Here is a 26,764-nt window from a genome sequence, read left to right as displayed (position 1 = left end):
TAAAACAAAAAGTAAATACTCCATCCCCAGGGGTAACTACTACTAATCATTTGTATTTCCTTTTAAATTCTTGCCTGTTCAGAAGTGATTCAGATTTTTGTTTTCCCTCATGTTTAAATTCTCATTTAAACATAGATGTATTAGTTCTTTTCAAGTCTCTTGCAGTTTTTTTAAAAACTTGGAGATCAAATCCTATTATAATAAACATTCAAGAAAGTCTTTGAATTTTGTCCACTTTTTTATAATGTGTGTTCCTGAAAAGTTACATAAATCAGATTTTTTGAATTATTAATGAGCTTGCTGTTTTAAATAAATCCTATAGTTAAAACTTAAATAAATTTTATAGTATAAAACTAAATAGTAATATTCAGTGATGTACTTCTAACTTTTTCCAAAGTTGTTACAAATAATGCAAATTTTTGCAAATAGAATTTTGCTTTTCTATCCATTATACTCCAGAAATATGAGAAATTTCTGAAGTCCAAGATGATAACACATCATAGTTCAAGTGGTACTTTATACAGCGAAATTCTCGTAGCCTTCCCCCAAAATCGTTTCTATCTCTTGAAATGTAACATGAGAACTAGACTGCAAAAGATTTGTGGGCAGTGTTTGGGCAGACAGCAAAGAAATCGTGTTTTATTTATTGACATTTTATATTTTTTGAATTACATCTATATTTGATTTTGGCATTGCTGTAGAACCTTACTACTTTTACTATTGTCCCATAGTTGTTACTTAGTAATTAATGACTTGTAGATGACAAAGCTTGCATCTAAATCTGCAGGAGATTTCAAAGAATCCTTTTGAAAAATAATTTAATGAACAAGAGCTGGATTTAAAGAGGAAGAAAGATTTAAATTAACTGATGAGTTAACTGTATTTATGTGTTAAAGGTAGTTTTATCTCCAGTGTTCTTTGGTGAATGCTTAGAGTACATAAGGAGAGGCAGTTCACAGATTTTAACATTTTTTTTTAATGTGGCAGCATTCAGAGCTGCTGGAGGTGGTTTCTCTAAGTAATTATTATATTAGGAAATGTGACAGACATCTTTCATACTGAGAAGGTTACAGGTTTTCTAAGGTGAGTGATTACATAGCTGCAGTCAACTACTTTTTCTCTTTGACACAGTAGTGTTCACTTCTGTGTTTAAAGATGATCTAACATTGTGTGGTAATCATCCTTGTGTTAAGACTCTGAGCACATATGTTAAAGGGTTTAGTTTTCTTAAAAATAAAATGAAAGTGTTGAAATATATTATTTGTTAAACTTCTTCTAATTTTATGGTCATATAATTATTTGTTGAATACAACAAATCAAAAAGATTTCCCAGAAGACTGTGTATTTTCCAATATGATCTTAATTTTATTGTTTCATATAATTTTTCGGTGATAAAAGCCTCAACTTCATTTTTTAAATTTTAGATTCAGGGGGGTATATGTGCGTGTGTGTTACATTGCATGATGCTAGGGTTTGAGCTTCTGTTGAACCCATCACACAAACAGTGAATGTGGTACCCAGTAGTAGTTTTTCAAGCCTTGCCCCCCACTTCCCTCTCTTCTTTTGGAGTCCCTAGTGTCTTTTGTTTTCATGTTTCTGTCCATGTGTTCCCATTGTTTCCTCCCACTTATAAGTGAGAACATACAGTATTGGGTTTTCTTTTTCTGTGTTAATTTACTTAGAATAATGGCCTCCAGCTGCATACATGTTGCTACAAAGGACATGATTTTATCCTTCATCCTTTCTTATGTCTGCATAGTATTCCATGGTATATATGTAGCACATTTTCTTTATCTAATCCACTGTTGATAGACACTTAGGTTGATTCCATGATTTTGCTATTGTAAATAGTGCTTCAATAAACATAAGAGTGCAGTCTTTTTGACAAAACTAGTTTTTTTCCTTTGTTTAGATATCCAGTAATGGGATTGCTGGATTGAATTGTATTTCTATTTTAAGTTCTTTGAAAATTTGCCATACTATTTTTCATAGGAGTTGAACAAATTTACATTTTTCAGAAAAATACTACTCAGATGCTAAGAAATTAAAGTATGTTAATGTGTACCAATAATATGTCTAGATAATCAATATGAACATTGTTTTAATCTACCCAGCTGTTATTTTCCCTTTTTTAAGAAAGAATTTTGAATAGTTTCTGAATACTGTTACTTTAAAGGTTCACTAATATAATAAAATCAATCTGTTAGCAAAAACAAAAGACTTCTGTATATATACTCTGAATTCTAATGTTTGCAGTTTTCTAAACACATCATACTCTCTAGCCTTCTCTCAAATGTCACTTCCTTCAAAAACTCCTCTAACTCTTCATAAATGACATCCATGCTCCTATAACACACTATGTATCTTTTTATATATAAGTATTAGACATTTATTGTTCATAGTTCTGAAGGTTGGCAAGTCCAAGATTAAGGCACTGGCAGGTTTCATGCCTGGTGAAGCCTGCTTTCCACTTCTAAGATGGCATCTCTTACTGTGTCCTCACATGACGGAAGGGGCAAACAGCTCCCTTGTACTTCTTTTATAAGGGAGCTAATTCTCTTCATAAGGGCTCTGCCCTCATGACTAAATCACCTCCAAAAGCCTCACCTCTTAATATTATCACACTGGTAATTAAGTTGCAACATTTGAACTTGGGTGAGAATTGTATAGTTAAAAATCTATAAAGATGATCGCTCTCATTCAGACTATAACAACTGGTTACTCCAAGCCTCAGTTTCCTCATCTGTGAAATAGGAGTCATAATAGTACCTTTTTAAAAAAATTGGCACATAATAATTGTACATATTTATGGGGCATAGTGTGATAACCACCCTATATATCTTTTAATCATAGCACTCAATCACACTTCATTGGAATCTCCTTATATGCATGTTTCCTTTAATGTCCTAGCACACATTTATTAATAAAATAATACCTTGTACATACTTTCTGTTCAGTTATTATTTGTTGGATGAATAAGTGAATAAATTAATGTCTCCATTTGCAAACCAAAAGAGGAATTTAATAAGTTAGCACAGTAGTTTCTGACTTTTCTGACTTCCCTTAATGTATAAGACACTTTACTTTTTCATTGGCATTTGTGAAAGTCTTGATAGGGAAAATGGAGATTTTTTTTAACAAAATGTTTCTTTGTTTTTTTTTTTTTTTTTTTTTTTTGAGACGGAGTCTCGCTCTGTCGCCCAGGCTGGAGTGCAGTGGTGCAATCTCGGCTTACTGCAAGCTCCGCCTCCCAGGTTCACGCCATTCTCCTGCCTCAGCCTCCCGAGTAGCTGGGACTACAGGCGCCCGCCACTGCGCCCGGCTAATTTTTTGTATTTTTAGTAGAGATGGGGTTTCACCGTGGTCTCGATCTCCTGACCTCGTGATCCGCCCACCTCGGCCTCCCATAGTGCTGGGATTACAGGCGTGAGCCACCGCGCCCGGCCTCCAAAATGTTTCTTTGTTATTGTTAGGAAGTAATTTCATGCAACAAAATGCCACAAGTGCTCATGTATATGGTTTAGAAATCTCATATATATTGGCATTGTTATGGTATTTCTTCATTGTTTATTTAGGAATGAATTCAAGTCATACAAACTTTCCCTTCAAAAATGTATTGTTTTGATATGGTGAACAGCCTACCTTGTGGAAATTGCACAAAAATGTATCCACTTTTGTTTTGGGTAACAACCTGTTACCACTTTTGATATTCATTTGTCTGTCTCCATCTCCACCTCCAAGTTAATTTATTGCATTTGGGCTGTTTGCAAGACTTTGTGCTAGGTACTTTTTAAATCTCTGCTGAGAGGAGGGACAGACAACACCAGGCAAGAATTGTGGTATAAGAGAAAGTACTTGGTCTTTGGTTGCATTTAAATGTTGGCACTCCATCCTGATTATCTGTGTGACCTTGGATAAATTACTTTATCTCTGAGTCTCAATGTTTTCCTCTGTAAAATATGGGTCATAATGCTTACATCATAGAACACAAAATGAGGAAATAAGTAAAAATGCTTAGAATATTAACTTAGTTATTATTATTTCCCTTCTTCCCTTCCATTATATAATGTATAGATATATAATTTTTAAGACTCAAGCCTTCTGGCTCATCTATTAATGTCAAGCTTGTTAATAAAAAGCACCTGCTTTATCATCACAGCATTGTATAACTAAAAGTGGATCATTGATCCTGGCTCATTAAGTAGCAGAAATTGAGTCAAAAACTTCCTCTAGGTCACATAGTTGATTAATGTCAGAGACAGGACCAGAACCCAGGTGTCTGGTCTTAAAGGAATATGATACAGTACCTTAGTGCATAGACTCTGAAACCAAATTGCCAGGTCTAAATCCTGGTACTTCCCCTTACTAGCTATGTGTGATCTTGGGTAAGTTTTTCAACCAGAGATGATAATAATAATAGCTACCTCATAGGATTTTAAGGAGAACTAAATGAGTCTTATATATCTAAAGTTCTTACAGTAGTCTCTAGTACATAATCAGTGCTACATATGTATGTAAGCTATTTATTATTGTTAGTAGTAGTAGCAGTAGTAACAGCAGAAGGAAGTACACATTCTCATAGAGAGACTCTTTGAAGACCATAGCAGATGGGAAATTAAAAAGATGAAAGATGGAGAATTTGGAAGCCTGCTAGAGTCTAATGTTAAATTTATTTTAGCAAGACAATTATATTTCTAGGTCTGATCTAAAGCAGGATTAACTCAGGATATTTTGGATTTATTCTTGGTAGACCCCGACAACTTTTGAGTTCTCCCTATGTAGAGGTTCTCAGTATGCCTAGAATGACTCTGGGAAATGAGGGTTTGAACCATGGAGGATTGACTTGCTTTGCTCAGTCACTTAAGATGAAGAGGCTCTAGGAGTTTTATATGTGCCAAAGCTGTGAGTCAAGATTAGGTACATATAGAATTGGCTGGTTTAGGGTACAGATAATAGACTGAGGGAGCCCAGTCAGAAGGCGTTTGTAATTAGGAAAGCAGCCATTTGCTAACTGGCTTCCACTTTGGGTTCATTCACTCCTGTTGTGCATGACCACACACCACCATGCTCACATTGTCCTACTCTGACTATCCCCCATTGTGTTCTACAAATTCCTCATTATTCCACTTCCTTTTTCCTCTGTCATGTTAGCATCATAACTTCAGTATCAGCCTAAAGTGGATAATAGCTTATCATACTTTCGAATGAAGGAAGTACATTTATACTCTGCAGTGGTTTACTGAGGATTGTAGTAAAATCTTCTTTCATAACAGAATGAAAAACTGCCTTTACCTGTGACAGTTTAGTGTGGACCTTTCAGATATAGTAATGGGAATGAACTCAACGACCTCATAAAGGCCACTCTAATGCTGAGACTCTAAGGTAGTTGTAATAACGATTGATATCACTTAAAGGAAAAATTAATTTAAAAGAGAAGTTACCAGACTTTTTGGAATTTTATAAACTTTCTATACCTAGGTATGGTTTCTTGGTATAAGACTTAAATAAAATTTTGAACTTTAGAGGAATTTTTAAAAATCTTTAAGACCTTTTCAAAATTACAATAAACTATACTGACATGTTATTTTAGAAAAATTCTATGTCAAACACTGTTCCATGTGCTGTCTTGCATAACATGCCAATTGGCTCTACATAAGGTCCATTCCTACAGTTTTGGACAATACGTTGTGAGGTTTTTAATTGAGAGATCTGTGAATGATCCAAGGTATATGATGAGAACACCAAAGTAGAAATTTAATACTTGAAGATTGCCAGTAGCCTGCAAAACCCCACTTTTTTTTCCTTGCAAGGAACATTTTTCAAAGTTGTAAAATTCAGATATAAGGAAAAGAGACAGCAATTGCTTTATAAGGTGGCAAAGTTGGCAAATTTTTTACCAAAATGGAACTCATTACTTTGTTAGACAAAAGGTTTCCAGGCCCATATATTGCTTTATTCTTTTCAAACTACTTTTCATACTATTTAAAAAATGATCAAATACATCTGTTTGTGGTGCAGTGTGCTAATTTTCTTGTGGTATGATTCTGGGAGGAAATCTTTAGAAGATTAAATTTAGTCTCTCCACATTCTAGTGGGCTTTGATGGGGTCAAATTAATTTATTTTTGTAGCTACAGAACAGCACATCCATTTAATTTCTTAATTCCAACTTTAGGTTAATTTGCTAATTGCAGTTATGATTCAATTGTATCTTTCATTTTGGCACCAGGAAAGCACTACCTCATTAGTGCATGTTTATTTGCCCTTCCTCACCCCTGTTCATAGGGATAGCAGTCTGTCCTACGACATCGTTACTATATTGAACTAGATACTCTCTTCCCCTATACAACTTGAAAGCTAGGATTTCTCAGAGTTTTGGCATTACATGATTGACCTTTCTTCAGAACCTTGAAAAAAAGACATATTAGGGAAGCAGAAGAACAATTATTACTATTATTGAGAAGCTTCATATTATTGTGGTTAAGAAAGTATGGACTCTGTAGCCATTCTTTTTTGGGTTTGAACCCTGGCCCTTCTTCTTACCAGATGTGAGAACTTTGGCAAGTTACTTAACCTCTTCAGGCCTCACTTTATCCATCTGTAAAATGGGGATGACTTCATAGGGGATTAAATGAGTTAATATTATAATGTATTTGGCATACTGTAACTGTTATATAACTTTTCATTAAATAAAATTATTAAAAATATATAAATCTTTAGGGTCTCCTGTCACATAATGTCTAATTTGCCGAGTGTTCCAGGTTTAGGTCTTGCCTCAGCTTGACTATGGGTCAACTCTTAGTTGGGTGGAAAGAGGGTAAGAGTCTACTGCTACCTGAGAAAGTGTACACATCCAGTGTTGAAAAGCCACAGAAAGAAATGTCCATTCTGGAGTGACCAGCTGTTTAATGTATATTGAATTAGTGCTTACATGTACACCATGTCATCTGGATTATGAGTCACTGCCTTTGGTTTTCTGATACATAGTTCTGAGTATGATGAGAAAACACAGAGAATGGATTCTAGTCTCCTGCTCTAGCACTATGTGACCCTGGTGGAGTCACCCATTCTTTCCATGACTGGGACTTTTTCCCCTCATCTGTTGGTGATAGGGGAGGGGAGAGTAAAGTTGACTAAATTCTTCTCGTACTTTTTTCACCCCAGCTCTACAGTTTTGTGTTTCATTATTCTAAGCATACCTCAGTTACAAGAAGAATGAAAATCAGTATGAATGTTCTTGAACACCCTTTTATTGCAACTCATAAAACATCTTTGAGTGTGTCTGTCACACTGTTGAGGAGTAAGTAGTATCCTCTTTCAGTGCAAAGGTCAAACATTTGCTTATGTAGAATCTGGTCTACTTGTTATCATGTCATTTTGGTAACTAGCCTCCACAGTGGCATCCAGCGATTCCCACCTCCTGGTATTCATACCCTTGTCTAATCCCTGCTACACTGTATCAGAGTTGCTCTGTGTAACCAGTAGGATTTGGTAAAAGTAATGATGTGCCACTTCTGAGATTAGGTTACAAAAGACGGAGTTTCCTTCTTGATTGCTGTCATACTTTCTTTCTCTGACCACTTGATCTGGAGGAAGCCATGTCATGAGCAGCCCTATGGAGGAACCCACACGATGAGAAACTGAAGGCTCTAATAGCCACATGAAGGCTCTTGGAAGCAGACCCTCCCACTCCAGTCAAGACTTCAGAGATTGCAGCCAGCCCTGGTTGAAATCTTACTGCAACCTCATGAGAGACCTAAGACCCACCCAACTAAGACACTTCCAGGTTTCTGATCCTTATAAATTGTGTAGGGTAATAAATATTTGTTTGGCCGGGTGCAGTGGCTCATGCCTGTAATCTCACCACTTTGGGAGGCCAAGGCGGGTGGAATTGCATGAGCTCAGGAGTTGAAGACCAGCCTGGGCAACATGGTAAAACCCTGTTTCTACAAAAAAAAATGTGAAAATTATCTGGGCATGGTGGTGTGCACCTTGTGGTCCCACCTACTCAGGAGGCTGAGGTGGGAGGATTGCTTGAGCCCAGGAGGTTGAGGCGCAGTGAGCCGTGATTGTGCCACTGCACTCCAGCCTGGACAACAGAATGAGACCCTGTCTCAGAAAAAATAAATAAATGAATAAATAAATAAATGTTTGTTGTTTTAAGATGCTATGTTTGGGGGTAATTTGTTATTGCAGCAATAAATCAATAGAGTAATCTTCAAGTTATGAAACTAGCTTTCTAGAATGTTTCTCTCATGTATTAATATGTTTTATGTATTCTTACAGCTAGAGGTGGAAAGATGGAAACAGATGCTATTCCAGTTTATAAATGAAAAGGCCAATTCCCCAGATCATGTAATTTGTTGAAAAAGGGGCCAGACAACATCTTTTTTAAAACAAAACAAAACAACATCTTTATGGAGATACAGTTCTTATGGTATAATTCACCAGTTAAAAGTGTACACTTCAGTGGTTTTTACTATATCCACAGGGATGTGAAGCCATCACCAAAATCTCATTTTCATCCCCAAAAAAGAAATGCATAGCCATTAGCTGTCACTCCTATTCTCTGCTGCTGCACTTCCACATCCCCAGCTCTAAGCAACCACTCAACTGTTGTCTATGTTTATAACTTTGACTCTTCTGGACATTTCAAATAACTGAAATCATGTGCTGTGTGGTCTTGGTGGCTAGCTTCTTTCAGTTAGCATGATGTTTTCAAGGTTCATCCATGTTGTAGCATGTATCAGTACTTTATTACTTTCTATTTTATAGATAGGTATACCACATTTTGTTTATTCATTCATTAATTGATGGACATTTAGGTTGTTTCCACATTTTGGCTATTTATGAATAATGCCGTGAACATTCATGTATAAGTTTTTGTTTGCACATATGTTTCATTCCTCTTGGGTATATACTAGGAGTGGAATTGTTGGGTCTTACCGTAACGCTAATCTTTTGAGGAACCATCAAACTATTCTCCAAGGCAGTGGTACCATTCTAAATTCCCACCAGCAATATATGAGCATTCTAATTTCTCCACATCCTTACCAGTGCTTGTTATTTTCTATCTTTTTTATTATAGCCATCTTAGTGGGTATGAAGAAGTAGCTTATTGTGGGGTTTGTTTATTTGTTTGTTTTTCCTGAGACAGAGTCTTGCTCTGTCACTCAGGCTGGAGTGCAGAGGTATGATCATGGCTTACTTCAGCCTCAAAATCCTGGGCTCAAGCGATCTTCCCACCTCACCCTCCTGAGTAGCTAGGACCACAGGTGCATACCACCACACCTGGCTAATTTTTGTAGAGACTGGGTTTCACTGTCTTGCCAAGGCTGGTCTCAAACTCCTGGGCTGAAGCCATTTGCCCACCTTGGCCTCTCACAGTGGTGGGATTACAGGAATGGGTCACAATGTCTGTGGCCTTATCATGGTTTTGATTTGTGTTTCTCTAATGATGTTGCTCATTCTTTCATGTGTTTGTCATTTGTATGTCTTTTGGGAGGAATTTCTATTTAAAACTTAAGGCATTTTTAATTGGGTTATTTGAGTTTTTATTAACAAGTTTTAGGAGTTCTTTATTGTCAAATTCTGTTCTTAATATTATATGTGTACATGCAAAGCAAAGTATAGGATTAAAGCATTTAATTTGAAGTTTGTAAGGCCCCAAAGCACTTGAACCTGAAATATCATGATAATGAAGACCAACCAAACTCAATTGTCCACTTCATTCTGTATTTTGTATTTATGTGCCTTTGGGTTGGTTTGTTTTTTCATGAAGTCTAACTTTGTTTTTGGAAAAGAATAATTTCTATACATTGAATCCAACTGTGATCCTTTGTCAGGTTTCCATGATGTAGAATCTATAAAATAATGTTAATTAGCTTGATTTAACCATTCCACATTGTATACATATATCAAAATATCATGTTATACACCGTAAATCTGTATGTTTTGTCAATTTTTTTAAAAAAACTTATTTTAGGAGATTTAAGTCTCTATAATTTTGGTTTTATAGAATACCTACTTTTCATTTTTGAATACATTTTTATCATAAAATTAATGTATGTACATTTTGGAAAATTTGGAAAATGCAAGGAGGTACAAAAAAAATTTTGGTTTATATTCAGGGATATCAGTCTTTATACCTTATGTGGTTTGGCTGTTTCCCCACCCACATCTCATCTTAAATTGTAGTTCCCATAATCCCCACATGTCATGGGAGGGAACTGGTGAGAGGTAATTTAATCATGGGGGTGGTTACCGTCATGATAGTGAATGAGTTCTCATGAGATCTGATGGTTTCATACGGGACTTTTCCCTTTTTTGCTCAGTACTTCTCCTTGCTGCTGCCATGTAAAGAAGGATGTGTTTGCTTCCCCTTCTGCCATGACTGTAAGTTTCCTGAGGCCTCCCTAGCCCTGAGGAACTGTGAGGCAATTAAACCTCTTTCCTTTATAAATTACCCAATCTCAGGTATGTCTTTATTAGCAGCATGAGAACAGACTAAAACAATACCTTTTTCTGTCATTCAGCTTCAAAGTTTGTGTATTTTAAAACTGATGACAAACATGATCAGTGTGATGCTGTATATGGTTGAAATATTCTCCACTTGCTGTATTTATGTGTTTCTCATATGGAAACATGCTGAAAGTGTATACAATTATATGGATTTGTTTAAACTTCTAACATGAAGTAGAGAGTTGTGAAATAAATGTGCGGGAGTTGTAATACCATATATTTTTATTTTCAGTGTCCCAGCTTTTCCTTACAAAAATGTTGTGATTCATTCAAAGACTGCTCACCATGAGGCAGGAACTCTATCAAATTAGATCTGCCTTTCTGTGCTTGCCTTCAAGGAGCTCATAGCCTGGTGGAGGAAAAAAAATTTGTCAGAAGTAAATTTCTTGAATAGACTATAAGTGTTATAATTAAGGTAGAAACAGGAGAGCAAAACAGCTGCCTTAGGGCATGAGGGAAAGCTTCATAGAGGTACTGCTATCTATGCTGGGTTTTGAGGGATAAGTGGGAGTCCTCTAGCACAGGGATCCCCAGTCCCCGGGCCACAGACTGGTATTGGTCCGTGGCCTGTTAGGAACCTGGCAGCACAGCAGGAGGTGAGTGGCAGGCAAGCATTACCTACCACCTGAGCTCCTCTGTCTTCTGTCAGATCACCAGCATTAGATTCTCCTAGGAGCACAATCCCTACTGTGAACTGTGCATGTGAAGGAGCTAGGTTGTGTGCACCTTATGAGAATCTAAAGCCTGTGCCTGATAATCTGAGGTGGAATAGTTTCATCCTGAAACCATCCTTCCTCCTCCTCCACAACTCCCCACCATCCATGGAAAAATTGTCTCCCACAAAACTGGTCCTCGGTGCCAAAAAGGTTGGGAACCACTGCTCTAGCAGAGACAACAGATGATATAATGTTCTAGCAATGAGAATTTAAGTTAGAGCTCAAAGTGTGTAGAAAGGCATGGCAAACTTTGAGAAAGGAAATGAAGCCAATACAGTAAATAAGGACCAGATTAGAAGTGGTCTCTGTCAGTCTGAGGGCCTTAGATTTCTATATAGTAGGGATATGTTCTGAGAAAATCAAAGTTAGTGATACAATTGTGTTTTTGAAAACTGGCTCTATCAACTAACTGATTGGAAGACAGACAAGGCAGGTAGACCATTTAGAAGACAGTTGAACATCACTGAAGCAAATGATAATAAAAATCTGAACTGAAGCAGTGAAGAGGAAAAATAGAGATACTTAGAAGTGAGAGTAAGATTTGAATGTAAAGGTGATGGGTTGATGGGTGCAGCAAACCACCATAGCACGTGTATACCTATGTAACGAAACTGCACGTTCTGTACATGTACCCCAGAACTTAAAGTATAATAAAAAAATAAGATGAGATGATATATGTAATCCATTATCACAGTTAAGAAAAGGAAGTGAGAGGAGCTAAGAATGAAGTTTCTAGTTTTTGAAGACCGGGTAGATGGTGATGACATCAATCATTAACTGATTGGCTAATCAAGAAGGTGAACAAGTTTTGAACATGGTGAGTTTTGAGGTGTAGAACAACATATTAGTATTGGTAATAAGGGTTGAGTATCCCTTGTCCAAAATGCTTGGGACCAGAAGTGTTTCAGATGTCAGATTTTTTTTTGGATTTTGGAATATTTGCATATATATATAATGAGAAATCTTGGGGATTTCTAAGTAAAAAATTCATTTATGTTTTATATATGCCTTATAAATGTAGCCTGAGGGTAATCTTATATAATATTTTAAATAATTTTGCACATAAAGAAAAGTTTTGACTGCATTTTGACTGTGACTTGTCACATGAGATCAAGTATGGGATTTTCCACTTATGCCATCGTGTAGGCACTCAAATTGTTTCCAATTTTGGAGCATTTCAGATTGTGGATTTTCAGATCAGGGATGCTCAACCTGTATTAATAATTGCTTTAATTTAAACGGAGTGCTTACCAGGTGCCAGGTTCTAAACTAAGTACATTGTGTATACATTGTTGAATGGCTTTTTCATTTTACAAATAAAGATATTTAATCTTAGAGATTTAAAATAGCCGGCTGGGTGTGGTGGCTCACACCTGTAATCCCAGCACTTTGGGAGGCTGAGGCAGGTGGATCATGAGGTCAAGAGATCGAGAACATCCTGGCCAACATGGTGAAACCCCGTCACTGCTAAAATACAAGTTAGCTGGGTGTGGTGACACACACCTGTAATCTCAGCTGCTCAGGAGGCTGAGGCAGGAGAATTGCTTCAGCCTGGGAGGCAGAAGTTGTAGTGAGCTGAGATCATGCCACTGCACTCAAGCCTGGGCAACAGAGCGAAATGCTGTCTCAAAAAAAAAAAAAATAGCCTTAGTTCTCACAACTATTAAGTAATGGAGTTGAAATTTAAATTTACTTCTCTCTGACTCTAAAATTTGTTACCTTAGCCATCATATTAGACTGTCTGTTTTGAGAATTTTCTATCTGATAAGAAAAAGACTGTACCAAGGACTAGGTTTAAGAAACTTAACTGTTACTATTATAATATCATGGTGGCCATAAGGTTCTGTCTGTTCTGGCTCCATGTGGACAGATCAGAGATCATCACTTTAAATGAAAGTGACACAATGGTTCAGAAATGATTCTGCCACTTACCAATCACTGACTTTTATCTCTAACTCTGGAGGCCAACAATTCTTTCTATAAATTACACTGCTTAGTGTAATTCTTTTATTTACTTATGTTTAGATATTTCCTAGTATAAAGAAGTCAGTTAAAATGTTGTTTTATTTGGTTTTGTTTTCTTTTATGGCCATAATTTTTAATGTAGATACCTAAGTTTATGGCTTGTATCAGAGAATATGGTTGTATCATACCTGATTTTAAAATTTTTTTATGACTTGACAATGTAGCTAAGTTTTTATGAGTACTCTATTATATGTTTTAAAAGTATGTTATTGATTATGTAAATCATCAATATCCTTCCTAATATTTTGTCCTCTTGCTCTGTCATTTGCTAAAAGGGCTGTGAAATGTTTCCCACTTAAGTTGTGGACTTGTAAATTTCTTCTTATTAGTTTCTTGCTTTCTGTGTTTTGAACATGTATTGTTAGGTCCATAAAGTTTAGGATCTTTTGGTGTGTTATACCTTTTATCAAATGGAAATATCCCTCTTTTTGTCTTATATATTTCTTTTGTGTTAGTCCCTTTTGGCTCAGCAGGATTTTTTTGAGATTCATCTATGTTGTATGTATCAGAAGTTTATTCTGTTTTGATATTGCCAACTAGTATTCCATTTTATGGATATGCAACAATTCGTTTATTCTGTTGAGAGATATTTGAGATATTTGGGGCTGCTATGAAGAAAGCTGCTATCAACATTAGTGAAATCTTTATGTGGATGTATGTCTTCACTCTGTTGGGTAAGTATCTTAAGAGTTGAATTACTAGGTCATGTAATGTTTGTTTAACTTTAAATCACCAGAACTATTTTCTAAAGTAGTTGTACCATTTAACATACCTATCAACAATGTATGAGAATTCCAGTTGTTTCACATCCTCACCAAAACTTAGTAATAATAGCTTAAGACATTTTAGCCAAGACCAACATTTTGGCTTGACACCTTAAAACATTTCAGCCAAGTCTGGCTAACATGGTGAAACCTTGTCTCTACTAAAAATATGAAAAAATTAGCCAAGTGTGGTGGTGCATGCTTGTAGTCCCAGCTACTCGGGAGGCTGAGATGGGAGAATCGCTTGAACATGAGAGGTGGAGGTTGCAGTGAGCCAAGAACAAGACTCCATCTCAAAAGAAAAGAAAAAAAAATTAGCCATCTGGTGGGTGTATGGTGCCATCACTTTGTGGTTTTAATTTGCATTTTCTTGAAGACAAATAATATTGTGCATCATTTTATAAAATTACTGCCTATTTGTATGTTTTTCTTTGTGAAGTGATCTGTTTAAACCTTTTGCCCATTTTTTAATGTGTAAACTTGTAGAGTTGAAAGAGTTTTTATGTATTTTGGATATAGGTCCTTTGTCAAATATATATAATCAGATGTTTCCCCTAAATCTGTCTTTTCATTTTCTTAACAGTACTTTTAGAGATGCAGAAGTTTTTAATTATGATAAAGTCTAATTAATTTTTTTCTATAAAGCTGTAAAGCTTATTGATTTTGTGTCCTATCTTAGAAACATTTGAATACTTGAAAGTCTCGAAGATGTTATCCTATGTTCTTTTCTACTAAGTCTGGGATCAAGTTTGATTAATTTTGTCTATGGTATAAAATAAGGGTAGAGGATTATTATTTTTCCTATGGATATCCAGTTGTTGCAGTATCAACTGCAATTTCTTTGCAATCAAAGAAATTGATTGAAATACAATTTCTTTTCCCAATGTACTTTCCCAAAAAGTACATACGTTTTCACTCTGGAACCTTTGTAGAAAATGAATTGGCTATATATGTATACATCTACTTCTGGATGCAATTCTTTTCCATCAGTCTACATGTCTCTCCTTACTGATATTATAATATCTTGATTACTTAGCTTTCTAATAAATCTTCATGTTTTTGTCGATATTATGATTTTTTATTTCATGTTCATTTGTCCATTGCTAATATATAGAAATACAGTTGATTTTTTTGTTATTGACCTATTCTTTAATCTAAAAAAGTTCTATTAGCTTTAATGTAGATTTTTCAGGATATTCTACATACACATTCATTCCCTTTGTGAATAAAAATGGTTTTACTTCTTCCACTCTAATTTGTTTGATTTTTATTTCCTTTGCTTGCCTCGGTGTACTAAAACTTCTACTGTATTGTCGAAAGTGGTAAGAGCAGACGTATTGTCTTTATTGCTGATCTTAAGTAGGGAAATATTCAGTCTTTCACCATTGAGTATGATGTTTGCTTTAGGATTTTTTGGTAGATGTTCTTTATAAAGTGGAGGAAGTATCCTTTAATTCCAGTATGTGAGGTGTTTTTTTTAAATCACGAATGTGTGTTAAATTTTGTCAGATGCTTTTTTCTGCAACTTTGAGACGATCATGTTGTTGGGTTTTTTTTTCTTTGTTTTAGTCTTAATATGGTTGATTCCACTGATCTTTTTTAATAAATTTCTATTTTGGAGTAATTTCAGATTTACAGAAAAGTTGCAAGAATATTACAGAGTTTTTGCAGATTTCTCAACCAGTGTACTATATTTTTAGCATCTTACAATGTTACAGTATACGTGTTATAACTAATAAACCAATATTACATTATCGACTAAGGGTCATACTATATTCAGATTTCCTTAGCTTTTACCTAGAGTACTTTTTCTATACCAGGATCCTATCTAGAATACCACGTTAGATTTAGTCATCATGTTTTCTTAGTTTTTCTAAACTGTGAGTTTTTCTTAGACCTTCCTTGTTCCCTGACAATTTGGGGTAAGACCGGTCAGTTAATTGGAATGTTCTCCATTTGGGATTTGTCTGATGTTTTCTTGTGGTTAGAAAGGGGTTGTGGGCTTATGGAGTATTTTTCAGTCTATGTTCATGAGAGATAGAGGTCTGTAGTTTTCCTGTATTATCTTGTCTGGTTTTGGTATAAAATGGGTTGGGAACTGTCACTTCCTTTTTCTGAAAGATTGTATGAAGGAATGTCATTATTTCTTCCTAAAATGTTAGGTAGAATTTATCATTGAAGTTATCTAGGGTTGAGTTTTGTTTGTGGGAAGATTTTTAATTATGATGTTTATTTAATAGATATGGAACTAGTGAGTATTCAGTTTCTTCTTGAGTCAGTTCGGGTAATTTGTGTCTTTCAAGGAATGTGTCTGTTTCATCCTAGTTGTGAATTGATGCAGAGTTATGCGTAATATTTTAATTATGTTTTTAATGTGTGTAGGAGCTATAATGTTCCTTCTTTCATTCTTGATGTTGGTAATTTCCAAATTCTCTTTTTTCCCCCTAGATCTGCCTAGTTAAAGGCATATGAATTTTATCTTTTCAAAGAACCAGCTTCTAGTTTTGTAACTTTTCTATATTGTGTTGACTTTATATTTCATTGATTTATTTTTGAGAGATTTATTGAAGTATAATTATGTACAATAAAGCACACATAAAGTGTGTGATTTTGATGAATTTTTATATGTTATATACCAACATTATGATCAAGATAATGAACATTTTCATAACCTCCAGTGGTTTCCTTGTGCGCCTTTGCAATCCATCCTTCGTTGATACTGCCAACCTATCCTCAGGCAATCAGTGAGCTACTTGATAGGTTAGTTTGCATTTCTGAGAATTTTATATAAATACCATGCTACTTTTTATTACTGGGTACTATTGCACTGTGTAGGTATACCAAAACCTCTTTATTTCTTTTGTGTGTTAGTAGACAGTAGGGTTTTTTTAATTTTATGATTAAAAATAAAGTTGCTTTGTACAGTCATGTACAAGTATTTGTGTGTACTCTTACTTCATATGCTTTCAAACCTCTCAATAAGTACCAAGAAGTGGAATGGCTGGGTCGTAAGGTAGTTGTATATATTAAGAACTGCCAAATTATTTTCTAATGTGGTTGTATCATTTTATATTCCACTAGCAGTGTGTGAATGTTACAGTTGCTCCACATCTTCGTCAACACTTGCTCTGGTCAGAACTTATAATTTTAAGTATTCTATGTGTGCATTCTTATATTTCTTTGTGGTTTTAATTTGTGTTCCCCTGATAACTAATGACGTTGAGCATCTTTTCATGAGCTTAGTTGATATCCCTAGATAATCTTTAAAAAAAGAGCCAGTTCACATCTCCTCATTTTGTGTTGGGTTTTTTTTTTTCTTACTGTTGAGTTTTAAGTGTTTTTCATATGTTCCAAATCTGTGCTATCCAGTATGGTAGGCACTAACCACTGGCAATTTAAATTCAAGTTAACTAAAATTGAATATATAAATTCAGTTCCCAAGTCACTCTAAACACATTTCAAGAGCTCATTTAGCCAAATATGAGTAGTGGCTTTCTATTAGTGCAGATATAAAATATTTCCATAATTTCAGAAAATTCTACTGGCAGCACAGTTCTATATATAAATGCCTTGCTGGGCATATGGCATGTGAATATTTTACCCTAGTATATAACTTGCCTTTCTCTCATAACAGTGTTTTTCAAAGAGCCAAGTTTTAAATTTTAATGAAGTCCAATTTATCATTTTTTCTTTGAGTTTGTTCATTCTGTGTTCTATTTAATTTTTTTCTATATCCAAAGTCAAAATTTCCTTCTATGTTTTCTTTTAGAAGTTTTATAATTTCAGATTTTACATTTAAAACTATGATCCATTTTGAGTTAATTTTTATATATTTTATGAAATAAGGGTCAGTGTTCATTTTTACTGTGCATGGCTATTCAGTTGTTCCAGCATCATTTTTGAGCAAATTATCCTTTCCCTTTTGCCTTTGTACCTTTGTCAAATTCAGGCATACCTCAGAGATATTGCAAGTTCAATTACAGACTACCAAAAAAGGCAAATATTAAAGTGAGTTGCATGAATTTGTTGGTTTCCCAGTGCATATAAAAGTTATGTATAAATTATATTGTAGTCTATTAAGTGTGCCAGTGGCATTATATATTTTCTTTCTTTTCTTTTTTCTTTTTATTTTTTTGGAGACAGGGTCTTGGTCTGTTGCCCAGGCTGGAGTGCAGTGGTGCAATCTTGGTTCACTGCATCCTCCACCTCCAGGACTCAAGTGATCATCCCACCTCAGCCTCCTGAGTAGCTGGGACTCCAAGTGTGTGCCACCATGCCAAGCTAATTTTTTTTTATTTTTTGTAGAAACAGTTTTGCCATGTTGCCCAGCCTAGTTGCAACCTCCTTGGCTCAAGGACCTGCCCAGCTCAGCCCCCAAAGTGCTGGGATTACAGGTGTAAGCCACCACACCCAGTCCAGCATTATAACTTTAAAAAACAATTTGTATACCTTTATTTTAAAATATGTTATTGCTTTTTAAAAATGCAACCAATCATACAAACTTTTAGTTTGTGGAGGGTCTTGTCTCAGTGTTGTTGGCTGCTGACTAATAAGGATGGTGGTTGCCAAAGGTTGGTTGGCTGTGGCAATTTCTTGAAATAAGACAACAATGAAGTTTGAGACATTGACTTTCTTTCACAGAAGATTTCTCTGTAGCATGCAATACTGTTTGATAGCATTTTTCCCACAGAACTTCTTTCAAAATTGAAGTCAGTCCTCTCAAATTCTGCTACTGATTTATCAGTTAAGTTTATGGAATTCTGCTACTGCTTTATCAATTAAGTCTAAGTCCTTTGTTGTCATTTCAGCATCTTTACAAGGAGTAGATTCCACGTCAAGAAACCACTTTCTCTACCCATCCTTAAGAAGCAACTTTATTGTGAGATTGTAGCAATTCAGTCACATCTTCTGGCTCCACTTCTAATTATCTTGCTGTTTCTGCCACATTTGCAGTGACTTCCCCCACTGGAGTCTTGAACTCCTCAAAGTCATCCATGAGGGTTGGAATCAACTTCTTCCAAACTCCTATTAATATTGATATTTTGACCTCCTCAAATGAATCACAAATGTTCTTAATGCTATCTAGAATGGTGAATCCTTTTCAGAAAGCTTTCAGTTTACTTTGCCCAGATCCATCAGAGGAATCACTGTCTATGGCAGCTATAAGACTTGAAAGTCAAAATTATTTCTTGATCCATGCACTGCCAGAATGGATATTTTGTTAGCCAGCATGAAAACAACCTTCATCTCCTTGTACATTTCCATCAGAGTTCTTGGGTGACTAGGTGCATTATCGGTGAGCAGTAATGTTTTGAAAGGAATCTATTTTTCTGAGCAATACGTCTTAACAATGGACTTAAAATATTTAATAAAACATGTTGTAAACAGATATGCTGTCACCCACACTTTGTTGCTCCAATGATAGAGCACAAGCAGAGTAGATTTAGCAGAAAGTAATTTCAGAATGGTAAATAAGCATTGGCTTCAACTTAAAGTCACCAGCTGCATTAGCCCCTAACAAAGGAGTCAGCTTGTCTTTTGAAGCTAGACATTGACTTCTCCCTAGCTATGCAAGTCCTAAATGGCATTCTCTTCCAATATAAGGCTGTTTCATCTACATTAAAATTTGGTTGTTTAGTGTAGCCATTTTCATCAATTATCTTAGCTAGATTTTCTAGATAACTTGCTACAGCTTCCACATCAGCATGTAGTGCTTCACCTTGTACTTTTATGTTATGGAGTTAGCTTCTTTCCTTAAATCTCATGAACCAACCTCTGCTAGCTTCAGACTTTTCTTCTGCAGGTTACTCACCGATCTCAGCCTTCATAGAATTGAAGAGATTTAGAGCCTTGCTCTGGATTAGGCTTTGGCTTAAGGAAATGTTGTGTCTGGTTTGATCTATCCTGATCCCTAAAACTTTCCCCATATCAGCAATAAGGCTATATCACCTTCTTATCACTCATGTGTTAATTCACAGTGCCCCAAAACAATTACAATAGTAACATCAAAGATTACTGATCACAGATCACCGTAACAGATAAAATAGTAATAATATGAAAATGTTTGAAATATATGAGATTATTAAAATGTGATGGGAATGTGAAGTGATCATATGCTGTTGGAAAAAAATGGTGCTGATAGACTTGCTTGATGCAGGATTGCCACAAAGTTTCAATTTGTAAAAAATGTAATATCTGCAAAGTACGATAAAGTGAAGCACAATAAAACAAGGTATGTTTATAATCAATTGGGTATGTAAGTGTTAGTCTACTTTGGATTCTTTGCTGTTCTTCATGCCAATATGACCCTTTTCTGATTATAGTAACTTTAAAATATGTTTTAAAACATGTTCTGCAAGTCCTTTAGCTTTGCTTTTATTTTTCAAATTTGGCTATTTTAGGTCCTATAAGCTTTCATATATTTTGTGAATCAGCTTCACAATTTCTACAATAATAATGCTGCTGATTTCAATAGTGATTGCATTTCATTTATATCAGTGTGGGTAAAATCAACATTTTAGCAATATTGAGTCTATCCATGAACATGGTATCTCTTCATTTATTTCAGTGAGTTTTTATTTCTCTCAGTATTGTATCATTCTCAATGTCTTGCACATTTTTGTCGAATTCTTAGGTGTTTTATATTGTTTGATGCTGTTGTAAATGGCACAGTTCTTAGATTTCAAATTCCAATTGTTCAATGGTAGTATGTGGAATGAATCATAGTGTGTGTATATGTATATATATGTGTGTGTGTATATGTGTGTCTACGGACACGCATATATACGTGTGTGTGTGTGTGTGTATATATATCTTGTATCCAGTGACCATATTAAATTCACTTATCTGGTAGCATTTCTCGAGATTCATTAGGATTTTCTGCCTTAGCAACAATCACGTCATCTTTGCCTTATATTCATTAGGTTTCTCTACTTTGGCTTTTGGGTACATGTATTCTTCCCAGCCCTATGAGTTTTAGAGTATTGTCCTACCTGCTTTTTCCTAGTGGCTATTTTCCCAGCCTCAGGTAATTTCCTCGCATACATGCACTGATCAGTTCTCAGATAAAACTTGTGAGGAATACTTTGCAGATCTCTGAGCTCTATCTCTGGACAGCTCTTTTCTCAAGGCACTCTGTTTTGTGAATTCTATCCAAGTTGGCCTCCTTGATTTCTCAACTCTGTCTCCTCAAGCTGGGCTCTGTTTAGCTTCTTATTCCCTGCCCTGTGCAATAGAATCTCTCTCTAGGCTGCTATCTGGGACAACCTTAGACCTCACCTCATTTTTTTCTCTTTTCTTAGGAATCATTGTTCTGTGTTTCTGTTGTCCAATGTCTGAAAATTTTTGTTTTATATATTTTTTCTTATTTTGTTGTTAGATTAAATTATTCTAGCATAATCAGGAACAGGAATCTCTATTTTAATGACCTTCATTCTTCATTATTTCCTTCTTTGCATGTATTTTGGATTTTATTCTCCTTTTTCTAGTTTCTTACAATGAAAACTCAGATTATTGATTTTAGACCTTTTGTGTTTTCTAATATGTCTAAAAAGTCTCAACTTTTTAAAACACCGTTTTAGCTGCATTTCATAAAATTGGATATGTGAATTCATTTTTACATATGTGTTTTTGTTTACATCCCATTCAAAGTGTTTTTTAATATGCCCATGATTTCTTTTTTATACCTATGGGTTATTGTTTTATGGGCACTTCCCTAGTGTCTTTCTGTTATTAGCTCTTAATTTACTTCTATTTTAATTGGAAAACATACTCTGTTTGATTTCTGCAGACTACCTACTGGGATTTTGATTGGAATTGCACTGAATGTATAGATCGTTGAGGCAGAATTGATATCTTAACAATATTGACTCAACATAGGAACAAGATATATTTCTCCATTATTTAGGTCTTCTTTAATAACTCTCAACAGTGTTTTGTAGTTTGCGGTGTACTGGTGCTTTATATTTTTTTTCATATTTACCCTAAGTATTTCATATTTTATTGCTAGTGTAAACAATATCTTTCTTTCTTTTTTTTTTTTTTTTTTTTTGAGATGGAGTCTCACTCTGTCGCCCAGGCTGGAGTGCAGTGGCGCAGTCTCCGCTCACTGGAAGCTCCGCCTCCCGGGTTCACGCCATTCTCCTGCCTCAGCCTCCCAAGTAGCTGGGACTACAGCCACCCGCCACAACGCCTGGCTAATTTTTTGTGTTTTTGGTAGAGATGGGGTTTCACCGTGTTAGCCAGGATGGTCTCCATCTCCTGACCTCATGATCCGCCTGCCTTAGCCTCCCAAAGTGCTGGGATTAGAGGCGTGAGCCATTGCGCCTGGCCCCTTCTTTCATTTTTTTGAATGTGTGTTGTCTATATGTAGAAATACAATTGATATTGATATATATGTGTGTGTTTGTGTATGTGTATATATATATATATATATATATGTCTTATATCCTGCAACCTTCCTAAACTCACTTGTTAGCTTCAATGGATTGTTTTTGTAGGTTCCATTGAACTTTCCACATAGACTACCATGTCATCTGTGAACAAGCACAGTTTTACTTCTTCCTTACAATCTAGATGCCCTTTATTTCCTTTTCTTGCCTGATTTATCTGGCCAAAATCTGCAGTTAAATGTTGAAGAGAAGTGGTTCTAGTGGACCTCTTTGTTTTATTCCTAATATTAAGAGGAAAGAGGAAGTTCACTTCTATATCTGGATTACTGACTTTTTATCATGAATGAGTATTACATTTTGTCAAATGCTTTTCACCATCACTACCTATTGAGATGATCATATGATTTTTCTTTTTAAATTTGTGCTATGTGAATTATATTGATTAATTTTTAATGTTAAAATGAGTGCATTCTTGGGATAAACTTCACTTGGTCATGATGTAATATCCTTTTCATATATTGTTGTATTCAGTTTGCTGATGGGTATTTTTAGCATTTCTACCTCTGTATTCATGAGAGGTGTTGGTTCTGCATTTTTCTTTTCGTATAATGTCTTTGGCTCTGATAACAGGGTAATAATGCTGGCCTTTTGATTGGATTGGGAGCTATTCTCTCCCCTTAAATTTTCTGGAAGAGTTTGTATAGAATTAGTTTTATTTCTTTCATTAGTATTTGGTAGACTTCAACTGTTAAGCTGTTTGGGCTTGGAATTTTTGTTCCTTTGTTTGTTTTGTGGGAAGGCTTTAACTAAATATTCAATTTCCTTAATAATACTATTCAGGTTGTTTCTTTTTGAGTAAGCTGTGGTTGATTATGTAGTTCAAGGATATTTTTTCCATTTCAGTTAAGTTATCTAATTTATAGCCATATAGTTTTTCATAATATTCCCTTATCCTTTTAACCTGTGTAGCATCTGTAGCAATGTTACCTTTGGAATTCCTGATATTAGTAATTATAGTATTAATGTCTTATATAGTATATTGTATATATTAGTATTATATAATATATAGTGTAATATTAGTGTATTTTCTCATATTCCTGAACAGTCTAGCAAAGTTTTTACAATTTTATGAGTACTCTCAAAGAACCAGCTTATAGTTCATTTATTTTCTTTATTACTTTTCTGTTTTCTATTTCATTGATTTCCACTCTGATATTATTACTTTTCGTATTTTGCACTTAATTTGCTATTGTTTTTAAGTTTCTTAACGTGTGAATTGAGGTAATTGTTTTAAGATCTTTTCTAATTTAGGCATTGAATACCATAAATTTCTCCCTAAGTACTACTTTATTGGTATTCCACAAATTCTGAGATGTAGTATGTTTTTCTTTTCATTAAGTTTACAACACTTTTCTAATTTTCTTTTTGATTTCTTCTTTGGTATATAGGATTGCTTAAAAGAGTATTTTTAATATGACAAGATGTTCTTGGTTCATCTTGTATATTTCCTACTTCAGACCTGAAATCAGGTATTTCTCCAAGACTACATTTGGGGATGAGGGTCATTCATTTCTACTAGGTTGTTCATCATTTCCAGGTCTTTTCAGTGCACATCATAAGGAAAATTATCTTTAGAGAAAAAGTATGTCATGACTGAGTTCATATTGATTTCCAATTCAGATTCAGGACTACAGATGTTTGTTTAAATTAAACCTAGTCTAATGTTAACATTCATGTTTCGTTTCTTTTATGCTGAAAATACCACTCTCAATGACACTGGGAATGTAGGAATTAAAATATCATATAATTACTCACATTATCTTATAATGTATACAGACTATTAATAGTTTCAGAAAAACAGTATAAACACTACCACTACCAATATGATTCCTGAAAATTGTTTAAGATTTGTTTTGGCAACTATCTTTACGGTATATCCTAATAATAATGTATAGCCATATTAGTGTTTTTTAAAGTCACGTGGAATAGTTTTTCTGTGTGTGATTATGCTACTAACTGGACACAAATTTTGGTTAATTTGTTTTAATTTTATTTTTTATAGTTTTACAAAGTTTTTATTTGATTTTATAATTATGTAAACATTTACATAGTTCAAGTTGAATCTATTAAAACAAGATGTATTCAGATAAATTTCAGCTTCTATTTCTGTCTCCTCAACACTGTTTTTTCTCCTTTCATTGGTAACTTTAAAATTTTAACCTTTTTGATATAAGCAACTATGAATTTTATATATATATATATCTTTCTTACATAAACAAAAATATACTATATACTTTTCCACCCTATTTTTTCACATAATGATATAGCTGTAGGATTACTCCTTACCAGTACATAGAGATACTTTTCTTCCCTTTCTACAGCTTCCTGTAAATTCATTGCTTACGTATGCCATGGTTTATTCAGCCAGTTCCTTACTGATGAATTATTATGTTGTTTCCAATCTCTGGTTATAAATGATCCTGCAGTGAAAAAACTTTGTGCTTATATCTTTTGTATTTTTCTACATTGCAGAAGTGGATTGCTATATACTATCTTGTTAAATATTACCACTTTTCCCTCATAAGGGTTGTACCATTTCCATTCTTGCTAGTGATGTAGAAGAATATCTGTTTTTACCACAGCCTCACTAACAGTGTCTTAATATGTTATATCAGAGTACTTTTAATTTCAATATCTATTGGTGTGAAGTAAAACATTTTAAATTATATGTTATGCTAAATAAATGTGAATTATGTTTATTTTGCTATGAAAACAGGAAATTCATGATATAAAAATAAGAATTCATCAATGCAGTATAGATAAAAAAATGTTCTTTATATAAAAACAAATGTTGAATTTTTTTACTATATCAGTTTTTTAAGTATAATTTGGTTGTGTTAATGATGAGAGGGTTACTGAATTTTTCTTAAACTGGGCATTTGTACCCAGATAATATTTTTATGTCAGAATTACAGTAAGAAACTATCACTGAACTTGCAAACTTAATTCATTGGTTTTAAAGGCCCTTTTCAACTAAATTATGAGAATGAATTTCTTGTCCTCCTGCTGTTTTTCCCCCACTGTGTTTTTTCCCCTCTATGTTTCAGATAAACACATAAGTTCTTCATTTATTATATAAAAATGAGTTGATGGTTATGTTTGTGCACCTGGATACTGAAATAGACTAATTCCTCTTGGACTTAATAATTATCTGCTTTTTATTAAAATGAAAATAGGATAAAGATGGGAAAAGAAGATGGAATCAGTAATAGCTTTTTATTTTTTAACCCCCAGAAAACACTGAACAGATGGAATAACTTTTAAGTGAAACTACTGGTTTGACAATGGTCTTCTGATGTATTTGTTTTGGAATTATGTAAACTTCTGAACTGAGCATCAGAATCTGTGGCATAGAACCCTGCAGTCAGTTTTCACTGGGCATTTTATTTTATGAATGACGAGTGTAAAAGTGAGAGAGATTGGATGCCTAAGGTTACAGAGCAAGTAGTGTTAGAACTAGAGACAGGGCCCAAGTTTTTCATTGTCCTCATTCTAGCCCCAATTTTTTTCTCGTATTTGGCCTTAAAAATAAGAGAGTGGATGAAAAAAAAGACCAACATAATCATACACAGGACATTCAAAAGAATAGCAACAGCACATGCTTGTTTCCTAAGGCATTGAAAATATTCACCTGAGAATGTGAGTAACCTCTTTTAGTTCTGAGAGGAACTATATAGGCTTAAAAATTTGACAACCACTGACCTAGGGTATTTTCTTTTGTTTTTTTTTTGTTGTTTTTTTTTTATTATACTTTAAGTTTTAGGGTACATGTGCACATTGTGCAGGTTAGTTACATATGTATACATGTGCCATGCTGCTGCGCTGCACCCACTAACTCGTCATCTAGCATTAGGTATGTCTCCCAGTGCTATCCCTCCCCACTCCCCCCACCCCACAACAGTCCCCAGAGTGTGATATTCCCCTTCCTGTGTCCATGTGATCTCATTGTTCAATTCCCACCTATGAGTGAGAATATGCGGTGTTTGGTTTTTTGTTCTTGCGATAGTTTACTGAGAATGATGATTTCCAATTTCATCCATGTCCCTACAAAGGACATGAACTCATCATTTTTTATGGCTGCATAGTATTCTATGGAGTATATGTGCCACATTTTCTTAATCCAGTCTATCATTGTTGGACATTACCATTCAGGACATAGGCATGGGCAAGGACTTCATGTCTAAAATACCAAAAGCAATGGCAACAAAAGCCAAAATTGACAAATGGGATTTAATTAAACTAAAGAGCTTCTGCACAGCAAAAGAAACTACCATCAGAGTGAACAGGCAA

General features: G+C 34.7%; 1 protein-coding gene across 3 annotated transcripts in view; it reads left to right on the top strand.

Moving 5' to 3' along the window:
- The window catches only part of ARHGAP20 (Rho GTPase activating protein 20), a 141,706-nt gene that overhangs the window by 25,970 nt on the left and 88,972 nt on the right, over nt 1–26,764 (top strand). Inside the window, exon 1 of one of the 3 annotated variants that reach the window (XM_063693509.1) lies at nt 13,851–13,934. The exons of the other annotated variants lie outside the window; for them this stretch is intronic. The gene's annotated coding sequence lies outside the window, so the exon portion shown is untranslated. Of the gene's footprint in view, nt 1–13,850; nt 13,935–26,764 lie in introns of those variants that run through there. 3 annotated transcript variants of the gene reach the window in all.

The sequence above is a fragment of the Gorilla gorilla genome, chromosome 9 (genome assembly GCF_029281585.2).
Source record: "Gorilla gorilla gorilla isolate KB3781 chromosome 9, NHGRI_mGorGor1-v2.1_pri, whole genome shotgun sequence".
Lineage (NCBI taxonomy): Eukaryota > Metazoa > Chordata > Mammalia > Primates > Hominidae > Gorilla > Gorilla gorilla.
The sequence above is the reverse complement of the archived record's forward strand: the minus strand, read 5'-3'. Positions and strand labels throughout refer to the sequence as shown.